The sequence below is a fragment of the Grammomys surdaster genome, unplaced genomic scaffold (genome assembly GCF_004785775.1).
Source record: "Grammomys surdaster isolate TR1022 unplaced genomic scaffold, NIH_TR_1.0 190, whole genome shotgun sequence".
Taxonomy (NCBI): Eukaryota; Metazoa; Chordata; class Mammalia; order Rodentia; family Muridae; genus Grammomys; species Grammomys surdaster.
In genome coordinates this window covers 8,011,198-8,025,231 of record NW_021604635.1, presented here as the reverse complement: position 1 = coordinate 8,025,231, position 14,034 = coordinate 8,011,198, and the positions used below count along the sequence as shown (strand labels likewise).

The window sequence follows — 14,034 nt, the reverse complement described above, 5'->3', positions numbered from 1 at the left end:
AGGAAAGGCATAGCATCTGAAGTTTGAGGCCAGATTGTCATAGTGCATTGGCAGTCTGGAGGCAGAGAAAGAATGGGAAATGAGGACCAGGGTATAAGATTTCACATTCCACTCACAGTGGCATGCCTCTTCCAACAGGAGTCTAGTTTCCAAAGGTGCCATAAACCCCCTCAGTGTCTTCATCTGGACACCAAATATACTACGTGTGAGCACATGGTGGGCATTTCCTTTTTCAACAATGATATTATTGTAAACTGTATTTTGAGTTTAATCTCTATTTTATTGAAAATATTGGATATGAAGAGCATAGATCAAAAGAATACTAAAGTAAACTCTAGAAATATAGTTTTGGTAAGCTGTGGTACAGGTAAATGGACATGCCATTTTTTTTCTGAAGGCATTTAAACTAATTTGTGCAACTAATCTTCTAGATTGTGTATGATAAAGGCGTTCCTAAAATAATGTTGCTGCCCACCTACTCTAGAAAGACTTATGACGAAGTCTAAAAAGGCCATAAAAAATACAGTATCATTATTTTTAAGGTAGCTTGCTAAGTCTTTGTTTCTACTCCTCTTTCTACATCTCAGAAATCATATATACCACTTGAATTGGAGAACAGAGAGCAGATCCAGTGCTAGGCAGAAAGACCCACTCAACTGTCCAAAGAACATCTTGGTCCTACCTGGGTTGCTGATTTAGGATCTTTTCATTTTTTTAAATTTTGTTTTTAAGCTTAATTTTTTTTTTTCTCTGTAAGGTTTTAATGCTCAGTTTTCACAAACACAAGTTTCTACCCAATTTTACAACATACAACAAAATGTTCTAGTCTTTAAAATGTGCATTATTTAACTATTCCTCATATTCTTTCCCAATCTTTTAAAATCACCAGGAGTTTCTACCTAAGAAATACTCTACTGTATTTACATTTGAATTACATGTCTTAAGAACAAACGAAATCCATGATATTTTGGTAAACTCAGTGTATTTATAAAATGAAAAGCTCTATCAAAATACTTTTCACTGGAAAAATAAATAGAACAGACAATGGATCTACCAAAGTTCACATTCACTTTGGCAGATGTCAGTGTGGGACAGTTCATGACAAGCACAATTTGCCCTTATTCCCCCCAGAGCTGATCAGTGTCCAAGCTAACTGTTAAATCATTTTACTGAGATTTCACCACGTTGGTATCTGGCTCATTCCACATCATCTTCAGCCAAGCTCTGAGCACTTACAATTCTCTGACTAATGGTTGGAAGCTTGGTCAAAAGCATCTGGAACACTGGTGGTGGAAGAGTTTGCTGTAACACTTGCAGCAACTGCTGAGGCTGTCCACACACAGCAATGGCATTTGTCAGGTGGTCCACACCTTTCTCGTAGTCACCTTGTGCTAGTAACTCCTCACCAAGCTGTATCTCTTCAAGGAAGAATTTCTGAACAGCCTCGGCATCTTTTAAGTCAGGTAACTTGGAAAGCCCGGCTCTTTCCTTAGCAAGCTTCTGTTTCTTTCTTCGTTCTCGAAGCCTGTTCTTGAAGTTGGGGTCACTCCGCCTTTTGCGGTCGAAGTAGATGCAGTACCCGATGAAGAGGGCACCGCACACGCCCGCGACGATGGCGCTGTTCCGGCCCACCATCTTCGCTCGACTGCGGCGTGTGCCGGGCCGCGGGCAGCCCGCCTGGCAGCGGTTAGCTCCGACCGATCGGAGCACGCCGGCCGCTCGCAGCCGCCTGTTTCCTGTCCAGACGGAAAAGGCCGAGCGCTTAAGCTTAATTTTTAATATGTTAGTGTGTAAGAATGTTTGTGCACATATGTGAGTATGCATAATGAGTGTGGATGAAGAAATTGGTGGACAATTTCAGGTGTTGGTCCTTACTTTTATCCTTGTTTGAAGTAGGTTTGCTTTATCATTCACCGTCCTGTATAGCAAAATAACTGCTTTGTGCTATCTTAGAACTGAACTGGATCATAGTGTTTTGTATTGGTAGATGTAAATGAATTATAAACAGGGTTAGTTGGTAGCATGTGGATGATGAGAAATTTTTCTCTCAAAACAAAACAAAAACAAAAACAAACAAACAAACAAAAAAACCTGCTGGAAACAAGGGGAATGAAGGCTTTTGAGTCATAGTCTTCATGGACTTCTTTTGGGATATGAATAAATCAAGTTAACAGGTTTTTTCTAAGGATTATTTTCTAAGGATCATTATTAATCAGCAAAAATCAAGGAATGTGTTTGAATAAACTTATCTCCATATTTATGCCATTTAGTGACAATGACAATGTACATTTAACAACTATGAAGATCAAAGATGGGGCATAATGTACTTTGGAAAAACTGATTTGAGATCTTGTATCCCAGAGGAAAGGGCAATGATATGACTGAGAAACAATAAATTGTTTTTAATTGTTTAAATTGATTCTCAATTTTTAAAAAATGCCAACATTTTAAAGAGAGGACAGAAATGAATTCTCACGGAGTAGGAGAAATTACTCATAGAACAGTGTCAACAGCAGTAATGAGAACAGGATACTGTTCTCATCTTTTATTCGAAGATGCCAAAAAAAATAATTACAAGAGACATGGATAGATGCACATTTGCAATTTGGACAGCCCCAAATACTTCACTTAAAGTATCCACTTCTTTTCCTTTCCTTGCTGATTGCTCACATCCAGATGGATTGGTTTTATTTAAAAGCATCTTCATTGTCCAGTGAGACATGAGGGCCATACCCATCCCGATGTCTTTTTCCTGGAGAGGGGATACTTTTGACATCAACCCCTATGCAGTCAGGCTTGTCCCTCAGGGAACCCAGATAGATATTTTTATCTTTTATTTATATTCCCTTGCAGTGCTTAGCCTCACAGCGTAAACAAGAATTCAGATTGCCTGTCAGAGGGGGTTCTGGGAGGCCCCTCTCTGCTTGGTCTAGGGGCAGAAGTCCCCCGATAGGGGGACTGGAGCCATTACAAGATCCCCTTCAAATACTGGAGGTCAGGCCTCTATCCCCGCCTTTGCAAGTTTAGAATTGCCACAGCCCTTCTATACTTAGAGAAGGGAGGAGATGTCAGGGGCAGCCCTGCTTAGACACTGAAGGCCTGAAATCAGCCATAGGCCTAAAATCAGCAATAGGCCTGTCATACATATATACTAACACCAAGTCTTGGGTCTCAGTGAAAAAACATTGAAACAGATGGCTATAAGCTAATGTCAACGGACAGCTTTTGTGGAAATTTATAAGCCTGAGTACTCATAGACCTTGTAAATAGGTAGCCTTGGCAGATAATACCAGCTTAGATGGGGACAAGCGAGTCATAGGCAGAGTCATGGTGACTTGTTCCCTGAACCTTCACCCAGCCGATACCCGGTTCTGAAGATATCTGTATTCCCCCTGAGCACCCACACTCCAGTGTCGTTCCCTTCCCCACATCCTGCCTTTCTGTGTTTATACCCCTGTGTGAATCAATTATGATTTGAGAAAAATTTAAAAAAATGTATCTCAAAAAAAAATAAAAAAAAAAAAAAAAACCATTTTTTTAAAAAAAAAAACAAAAGAAAACATAAAACAATAATAAAAAACTTAGAGTCTTAAACTTACGTTGATATGTTTTAGCAGTATTTTTCACTCAAATTTAATATAAAATTGAATTTAGAGTAGTAAATTTTAGCATTTGAAAACACAAAACATGGGAGACAGCTGGACTTGGTATACAGTCGGTACTGGGTACCTCTGCCAGAGATGTCTTCATGACTTTCAGTTTAATTAACCAGAAACCAGCCTTTAATTATTTTGTAGTAGTATTCAGGTTTTCTTTATGGTGCTTCTTAGGCTGTAAACTTCTTATACATCTGCAGGGACTTATAACAACAGATTTTATTTTAATTAAAATGAGTTCAACTTAAAAAAATAAGTTACCGAGAATATCTGCTACATTATCAAAAAGCTGATAGAAACATTTAAGTTCACACTGAGAATTTTTACTATGTTCTTCTATATCAAACTGTTTATTTATATGAGAATTTTATATCTTTAAATGTCTCAGCAGTACTTGGTTTTCAATTAATTTGCCCCGCTTCATCTGACTAGAATAATCTAAGCTATTCAAAGTATTGTCTACAAATGTGAAAGTGTAATTTTTCCACCTGGAAAAAGAAACAACTGTGTTAATTTTCTATTTAGGTTATTGTCTCACTCTGTAACCCTCAATGACTTTAAATGGTCTATGAATATGCTCAGGTTGACCTCAAACTTTCTACATTGCTCTGAGTGAATTTACACTTATGCTTCTCAGCCTCTTGAGCACTGGGATTTTAAGTCAAGAGCACCACACCTAACAAGAAATAAAATATTCAATTATTCAACATTAAACAGCATTATTTTAAAAATATGAAGAAATAAATAGGTAATCAAAAGTATTTTATAGCAAAATTGGGGGGATGGAGTGGGCTAGAAACACAATATGAGTTAGTAAAACTGCAATTATCTTCTGAGATGTATATGTGCATATGTTTATATATGTGTGTGCATGTGTGTGTGCGTGTCTGTATGTGTGTATTTATATACCATACTTCTGTCCTCCTCCATCCCATTTCTGATTATGCAATCATGCAGTCATATAGAAGATCAATATAAACTTTCTGAGCATCTTATCTAAATGATTTTGAATGTATGAATGATTTGAATATTATATTTGATTTCATCACAATGCTGTGATTCTAATGTAGACAAAGATAGTGGTAGAAACTCATCTATACACAACCTTTCATGTATCTACAGCTCAGCATCTACACAGACTTCTGCAGTGGCCTTGTCTTCTCCATCTGGGGCCTAGATGGAGACACTTGTTTGCACTTGCATGATCAGTGACTGCTCTGGACATCTCCTGCAGATAAAGCCAGCTAGTTTATCTTTTGAAGTAAATTTGAACTTTAAGGGACATTGAGTGTCCCCAGAAGATTTTTAAATTAAAAAAAGTGAAATCAATAGATTGAGATGCATATTAGATGTACATTAATGGAAAAGATTGTCAGAAATTGTAAAAATACCATTTTGAAATTCTAAAATATCTAGAGAAATAAGCAACAATAAAATGCTAATATGTTTAAATTTCTGTAGCAACAATACAAACTTAAATAAAAATAATAAAAAGTGAAAGTATACACACTAATCAATTAGAGTATAATACACATAAACAGTTCTTAGTAAAATTAATTCATTTATCAAATTTAATTTTCATTTCCCAGTGTTTGTGTGTGTGTGTTTATGTGTGTGATGTCTGAGAGAAAACAAGTAATTTAAAAGCTGAAGGGAATGTGAGGCATTGTAAATTTTAATTAAGGTCCTGGGATATATGGAGCACAGAAGAGTTGACATTTGAGGAAACCTCTGAATATGATGAAAATATAAGCGCAGAAAATACCTGACATACCAAATAAATCATTCATTATATGTCTCACTGAAAGCCGACTAATCATGGCATTTCAGTGGATACTGGGAAGTAATGGGCTGTGATTAAATAAAGAGGAAAAGAGGAACATTTCCAGAAAGGAAGAGCAAAGTAAGGAAATCCAAAGGACCCTGTGGACTTTAAAGGAGAGGATGCTACTCGATTTCCAGAGTTATTCAGTGGTGAGGTGTTGGCAAAACACTCAGTGAGCTGATCAGTAGGATAAGCCACAGACCAAGAATTTACTGAAGAGGAAAAAGAAAAGTCGACCCTAGTTAGTGAAAAGGTGAAGATACCTATGTGAAAAAAGTACAAACAGAAGGAACAGATGAAATCTATATGGCCTTTTTCACACAGTTATGCTCTGAATATATGATACAGTATGGGTATATAGGTATATGTATCTGTATACAGAAATATTTGTGTATATATATATATTGTTCTTTATATAGATATTCCTACACACACACACACATGGACACACACACACACACATTTGTCTCACCAAAAGAAAACGAATCATGGCATACATACATTGATATAGGTAATACAGATACATATAAGTATAGAAGTTGAAATTTATATACTTCTTTATTTTCATTAATAAAATAAATATAATGAACACATTCACAATTTCATATATTTTAAAATTACCCCTTTAGTAATACTTACTCCTCAAAGACAATCACTACAATACACTAAACTAAAATTCATCTTGCTGTTATTGAAGTTTATATAATGGGATCATGGGCTATGTACTAAGAATCTAGGTGCGTTATTCAGTGTGTACTGTATGAAAACTTACCTTTAAATTACCACATTATTATATCATGCCATCTATAAAACAATTCTATTAACATCATTTTTTTCTAAGAGAAATTTATTATATGTCCAGACTTCGGTATTAAAAGAAAATCTGTGAAGAACATCTTTATTCAAGTCTTAGCAAGCTATAATTATCCTAGGTAGCTTCATCAACTTGACAATAGCTAAAAGTCACCTGAGATTGAAATCTCAATAGAGAAGCTCCCTCATTCAAATTAGCATGTTACATTTCTGTGAAGTTTTATCTTAATTGCTGACTGAGCTACACAGCCCAGATTACTATAGGTAGTTAACATTCCATGGCGGGTGCTCCTGGGTTATATAAGGATGCCAACTGAGCTGGAGCATGAACAAGAGAGCCAGTAACATTCCTCCATGATTTGTGCTTAAAGTCCATATTTGAGTTCCTGCCCAGATTCAGTCAGTGAACTTAACCTGTAAGCTTACATAAACACATTCCCCTCCTAAGTTGCTTTTGTTCTGGGTTCTTTATTACAGAGATGGGATAAAACAAAGTATAACAAATCATCCATTACTGTTCAAGGGAAATTCCTAGGTCAGACCCTTTTCTGAGGTATAAATTCTAAATATAGTTTTATACTCTGCAGGCTTCTTGAACTCATTAATTATTTCTTTTCACATTTGAGCTCCCTTTTCCCCCTTGATTTCAATCCATTTTCCAGCTATTGTTTCTGTTGCTTATACACATTGTGTCAATGGCCTGGTCTTCAAGCTCTTTTGAGTTGAAATTTGTAACTGATAATAAACAGGGATTTAGACAACTAATTTTGGATCTGAATATTCAGTTTTCCAAGTACCATAGGAACAAAAGCACGTTCGTTACTTGTGGTATGATATTGAGTCTTCTACGAAAAAGCAGTTGGCTATAAATATGTGATTATTTCTGAATCACTGAACTCAAAAAGTCACCTGAGAGTAGAACCTTAACTGAGAAATTTTCTCAATCAAATTGACTCAAGAAAGTACTACAACAATCTTTAGGAAGAACTAGCAGCTGTCCCTCTCCCCTTCATAACAGAAAGCACAACAAAGTTGGAGGTGTCAGACTAGCAAAATTCAAACTATTCTACAAAGATGTACCAATCAAAGACAATGGCATCTGCTTTAAAGTGGTCGCATAGGCTGTTTTATGTTCTGTCTATTTCAGTCTTTATTTATTTATTTTTTTTAGCTTAAGTTCCTCTGCAATGACCCTTTTAGGTTAAATCATAGTCCGAAGTATCGAAGGTTCAAACTAATTGTATATCAGGATTATTGGGTTGCCTCTCTCTCCACTCAAAGATTCTGTCCGTTTCTTAATCTTACAAGGCAAATACCGGAGTTCTGACTTTATTATTACTGAGAACTTATGTGTAGAAAGTCATTTAGGAACTATCAAGATCACAAAACAAATACATGGTATAGTACCATTTCCAACCCATTCTTCATCGTTTTTAATTATCCTTTCTCAATTGTGTGATCCTGATAACTGCATCTCAGAGCAATTTGCCAGTAATGTCCGTAATCGTTGATGACAAGGACTCATTGAAAGTGAGTCATGGGATTCATTATGTGTTTAGTCCCTAAAATGGAAGGAATTAAACTAAATCAAAGGCACACATTGGGGCATATAAAAGAAAATTGAAGAAAATTGCTAGGTCAAATTCTTTTCAGAGATATAAATTCTAAATACTTCCATCTACTCTTTAGGTTTTTTGGGCTTGTTGCTTATTGGAAATGGAGGGAACTAAACTAAATCAAACAGTACACACTGAAGCATGCAAGGAAAGTTGTATTGCAGAGGGGAATGAGATCAGACAGCAAGCTAAGCTGCTGCATGTTAAATCCTAGAGAAGGTATGTATCTCAGAGGAACTTGCAGATGTGACAGTTAAGAATAATCATGTGGTTCTGGTGAATGTCTCATCTCTGTCTGAGTGAAAGTGTACGGAGGCAAAAATTACAGAAAAATATCAGGACCCCCATCTGAATTAAATTAGTAAATTCACAGGCCTGAGCTAAAGAAAGAAAAGAACAAAGGGAGCTAGCCAGAAGGCAAGTCAGCTAGGCCGGTCCAGGAGCTGACTTACTACAAAGAATAGCAGAACTACAAATACAGGTTGGTCAAGGTACTCTGGGAAATGACTGACCACAATGGGCTAGGTTAAGGTCACATTCCTGAGAAAAATGTGTGCAAGATGTTTCCGACTCCTCACCTTGGTTTATGACTAACTACTGTTCCTCTTTTTGATTTTGTCCTTCACCCCGCTGGTTTGCGGTTTTCTCCTTTAAATATCCCTTGCTCCTGAGCCTCAGGGTCGACGCTTCCCTTATGAGCCTCGCCCTCAGCTGCTGACTGAAATCCGGAAATAAAGCCTTTTGAGGTTGACAGCAAGTTCGGTCTCTCATGATTCTATATGGTCGAACTCTCCTGTGGCTTGAATGGGGGTCTCCCCAACTCCGGGGCCTTTCACAAGATGTTCATCTCATTGAGAGAAAGCGCATCTTGTAAATTGTATTCTGACATCAGCAACACATGACTTTAGCCTGCTCTGGTGAACAACAATTTGCTAAATTATTAGTTCTGTGTGGCCATTAATGTCAGGCCAATATGCATTTGCAATACTGTATTCAAGGGCTTTGGACAGTGGTGGTGGTGGTAAACTACTTAATTTTTTATATCAATTGTCAGTGAGTGAAGAATTTCCTTTATATATATGTTTTCACTTTTTAAAATATTAGTTACCTCATGTTTTTCTATAGTAAGTTTTGATGGTATTCGGCCCTCACCCACTTAATCCCAAATTCATCCCCTTTCCCTACCCACCTAAACTTGTGTTCTATTTTTTCCCCATCAAGTCCAATTTGTGTTGTCCATATATTAAGAGATACGTGTGAAATACTATATTGGCAAGCAGTCTCAAAGAAAACTGACTTTTCTCTCAGAGCACCTAGCAATTGCAGTGGCACCTTGTACAGGTGTTATATATACAATTTAACTTTTTTAACAAAACAAAACAGAACAAAACAAACAAACAAACAAAAAGCATTATATTGTTAGATGTTTAGCTTGCATTTACAGCTATGCACTGCTTAAGTAACTGGTGCTGACAGAGGACAGAAGAGGGCATCAAGCCTCTAAAACTAGAGTTATAGATGATTATGACCTGCAAGGTGGGGGCTAAGATTCTATTCCAGATCTGGAGGAGCAAGTGCTCTTCCCTTCCTGGCAGAGCCATCTCTGTTGCCACTAATAAACCTTAAAATAACCTTAAATTATTTTAAGAATTCTTTACATGCGTACTGTATTTTCCTTATTTCTATTCATCCCTTTCCTTCCTTCAATTTCTCAAATGTACCCCTGTACTCCCATTTAAGTCCAGAAGATCTTCTTTTTAAAATGTTTATTATTACATGTACACACACACACACGCACACGCACACGCACACGCACACGCACACGCACACGCACACCCCCACAGAGAGATCTTGTTGAGACCATTTAGGTTTGCTCATTTGTATATGCATTCAAGGTTAACCACATTTCCAGGATTGCCAAAAATCAAGAAAAAAAAACCAGCCATTAATTATGTAGAAGAGTGGAACCATTTACTGTTTGTATGACTGCAAACTGATATAGACTCTGTGCAACACTGTCTGGAGAATTCTTCAAAAACTCAAAAGTAGATTTGTCATATGACCTAGCTATGTTACTCACTGAAACAATCTCAACAAATAACACATCCAACTGCACAGATTATTGCTCACTCACGTTAATTGCTGCTCTATTTCTAAACCAAGAAATGGAAACAATGTAAATGTTCTTCAATATATTAATAGATGATAAAAATATAATACATATATACAATGAGCTTCTATTCTGTTATAAAGAAATTTTTTATTCAAGGAAACATTAAGGATGCTCATTGAGGAATTTTAATCTTAACAACATGGCTACACTGGCCAAAAAGAATCACATCCAAAGATTATCTGGGTTTAAGTGATCTGGCTAGAATGCAGACAGCCCCTTCATACACAGCTTTAATTCCTCACAATGAAAGTAAGATTAGTTTGTGGAAGGAAGCAGCCATTTTTGAAAGTGACATCAAAATTGAAAGGCTGACAAAGTAACAAATCAGAGAAAGATCTGACAGAATGAATAAGTGATAGGATATACCTAACTCACAAGAACAGACAGAAAAGAGGGGTGGCTTAAGAGAGAAAGAGAGAGAGAGAGAGAGAGAGAGAGAGAGAGAGAGAGAGAGAGAGATGTGAAGGCAGTTTTACATGACAGTTTTATAGAGATAGGTTGTAGATGAAGACAGAATGGTGAGAGAAGAGAAGGAGCCAGAAGAGTAGAACAAGTTGTCAGAGTTAGTTTTTGGCCAAGTAGAGCAATTCAGAGAGAATCTTAGAGAAACCAGATTGAATCTGTCAGTTTGGAGAGGAGTTTGAGCCAGAACAGCTGAGTTGAATCAGCCAGCCAGTGTTTAGAAAGAGCTAGAAAATGTGACCTTATTTAGCAGTAAGCCTGTAAGAAGACAGCAATTACATCTGTTGAAGAAAAGTTACTTTTATAGATGCTGACATGCACAGTAAGCTGTCTAACAAAATATATATTTTTTAACTATAGGGCATATATGTATGAAATGATTACAATGAAACTTACTATTTTGAATGCTAAGTAAAAAAGAATTTAAAACAACAAAATTTAAGTCAGATATGTTTACACTCCCAACAAGCTGTAAAACTTAGCTGCATTATGTTGTCTTTCTTTTTGTTGTTTAGGCATGTAAAAAAGTTTGAACTTAGAAGAAATTAAAGCCACCCAACTTGTTTTGTGAATTTTTAAGAAACTAATCTCTATCAAAATTTAAGTAGATGTTGGTACTTTTTTTCAAGTTCCTTTATCATCTGGGGCACAACATGTAGATAATCTACTATTAGATAGTATATTTGTTCCTTGATAAAAGGTGATAATACCAGTAGATTTTCTACTGTTCAATTTTGCCTGTTTATTCATGACTCCTATATTATCTTAAAATAATGTAAATACCAGAGTCAGTTTTCATCCCATAATTTAATTAATGTGTTGTTCTTGATTTTATGGATACCTTGAATTCTTTTCTATGAATAATTCAAGCAAAAATCCCTACAATTTCAAACAAACTTCAACTTCATATGGAAACACAAAGGTCTCAGGGTAGCTAAAACAGTTCTAAATAATAAAATTATTGCTAGAGGTATCTCAATACCAGATTGTATGTTGTACTACATAGCTATAGTTATAAAAACTGCAAGGTGTTCATATAAAAATACAGGCACACTGAACAGTGAAATCAAATTGAGAACAGAGGAATTTTTACATACCCCAAATACCTGAGTTTTTACAAAGAAACCAATACACACTAGAGAAAAGACAACATCTTTAGACAATAGTGCTGCTAAAATTGGATGGCTACCTGTAGAATGAAAATATATGCAAATCTATTACTCTGCAAAAGAACTTTCAACTTCAAATTGATCAAAGATTTCAAAGTAAAACCTAATAGCATTATTCATATAGAAGAGGAATTAAATGGGAAATTGGATTGAACTCATTTACACATAACCAGACTTTCTAAGTAGGACACTGGTAAGATAGGCATTATGACTAAAAACTGATAATCAAACTCATGAAACTAAAAATGCTTCTGTACAGTAAAAAAATTGCAACATCTGAAGAAAGTGGCAGCCTGAAGAATGAGAGCTGTCTTTTTATAATTATAGAACAGATAAAGGATTAGTACCTAGAACATAAAAGACCCCCCGCCAAAAAAACACCTGCATATCAAGACAACATAGTATTTAACTTAAAAAATAGTGTAGAGGTCTAAATATAGATTTCTGAAAAGATGGTTTCCAATGAAGGGTGTGGAGAGCTTTTGGGGGCTGCTTCCTTCTAGACACTTGGTGGGAATTTGACATTGGGCCAGGACAAAAGAAGTAAGCTCAAGGAGGGAATCTGATTTGGGACCAGGACTCAGGAAATAGGCCAAGATTAAGAACACTTACATTTGAGTTAATGCAAAGCTCAGATCAGGGCTCAGAGGCTCGGAGCAGGAGGCTTGTGTGGCATTCCTTTTGTCTTAGTCATCCTGATTAGCCCCTAGAAAAATACTTAGTCATCCTGAGTAGCCCCTAGAAAAATATTTACCAGATTTTGTTTATTGCCTTGCATGTTCCTGGACCCAGATGTGTTTTTATCATTTTGCATGTACTTAAAGTGGATTAAAAGCAGACTGGAAAAAAAAATTTCAGTCTCAGAACTGGCTGGGATCATGCTACAATGTTGTCTAATTGTCTTTTTTCTTTTTAATTCTTGTTCCTGCCCCGTAGAACCTGTTGACTGACTGAGCTGGCTTGGTCAGAAGGGAAATAAAACATTGTACTACAAAGAAATAAAGGAAAAAAATAAAAGAATCAACTGGGGATAATAGTAATACAGATTCTAGAAGGAAATATTGGGTATGATTACTAATGGGAAAGACTTTTTATGAAGTTGTATAGAACCCTGTCACTCAAGAGCTTCCTAAAATATATAGATATATGAACGGAACTTAATCACCATATAATGGATTAGATGATGCCCCAACTGGCACCACATAAAAATTCTAGTGACAGGATCAGGTTACATGCTATGGAATTATCAGGAAAAGGAGTCCTACAATCCATGAAAACATCACAGTTTATTGTCAAGTCTTTGGTTACTCTCCACATCCTGATTGTAAGACCTGATTGCTGAAGATACCACTGTGACATTGAACATAGAGAATTTGAGTTGTTATACACCTAGAGACTTTACACCTATTGAATAGCATTCATAATATGGAAGGTATTTTGCATGCTATCATATAAAGAAAAGTAATGATCAATAACACCCAGTTACAAATGCTGAAAACTATAATAACAATCTACTTGCAAGATAAACTGATGTGATAATGGCAATAGCCAACCACTTTTTGATAGGATTTAAGGCCCAGTATTTCCTATGGTATTTATATACCACACAGCTAATGTGGACAAGAACCTGGGACTAGAAAGGGCATAGTGTAGAGGGAAAAACCTACTACTATTATTCTGATGAAGGACCATAGAAATGAAATGTCTCCTAATTATATATATATATATATATATGAATTGTTCTGTAGAGTGAAAAATTACAGATACTGGGTATATAGAATCCTTTTTAGACATATAAAATATTCTTTAGGCTTTCTTTATAAGGACATGGAAAATTTTCTGAGAAACTGAGCCATGAAGCAAGTTAGGAATGTGGAAAGACCAGTCACCATTACTAGAACTGGCCTATCTGCAAAGAGAAAAGAAAAAATGAAAGTGAACTAGGTAGAACCAAGCTGGGAACCAAGCTGAGAACCGCAGTGACAGGGCAAGGCCACATTCTTGAGAAAGATAAACGTACAGAGAGTTTTCACCTGATCCTGACTCATGTAGGTTGGGTTCCTTTGGATTGTTCAGCTATTTTTATGTTATGCCACCTTAACAACCATGAGCCCCCTCCCCATTCCTTGGTTTGTGGTTTTTCCCCTTAAAAACCCCTCTCAAACTGGCTGTCGGGGTCAATTCAGCTCCTGCGTGGGCATACGAATTGACCGGCAGCTAGCTGTCACACCCTAATAAACCTCACTATTGCTCTGGTACATGGTGTCTCGAGCAGATTATTGGGTGGTTGCGACTTTCTGAGACTTGAGTGAGGGTCTCC

The 14,034-nt window shown here is 36.4% G+C and overlaps 1 pseudogene; it reads right to left on the bottom strand.

Annotated features, from left to right (window-relative positions):
• Positions 1 to 749: 749 nt before the first annotated feature.
• LOC114622656 lies at positions 750 to 1,635 on the bottom strand (annotated as a pseudogene).
• Between the last annotated feature and the right edge of the window lie 12,399 nt (positions 1,636 to 14,034).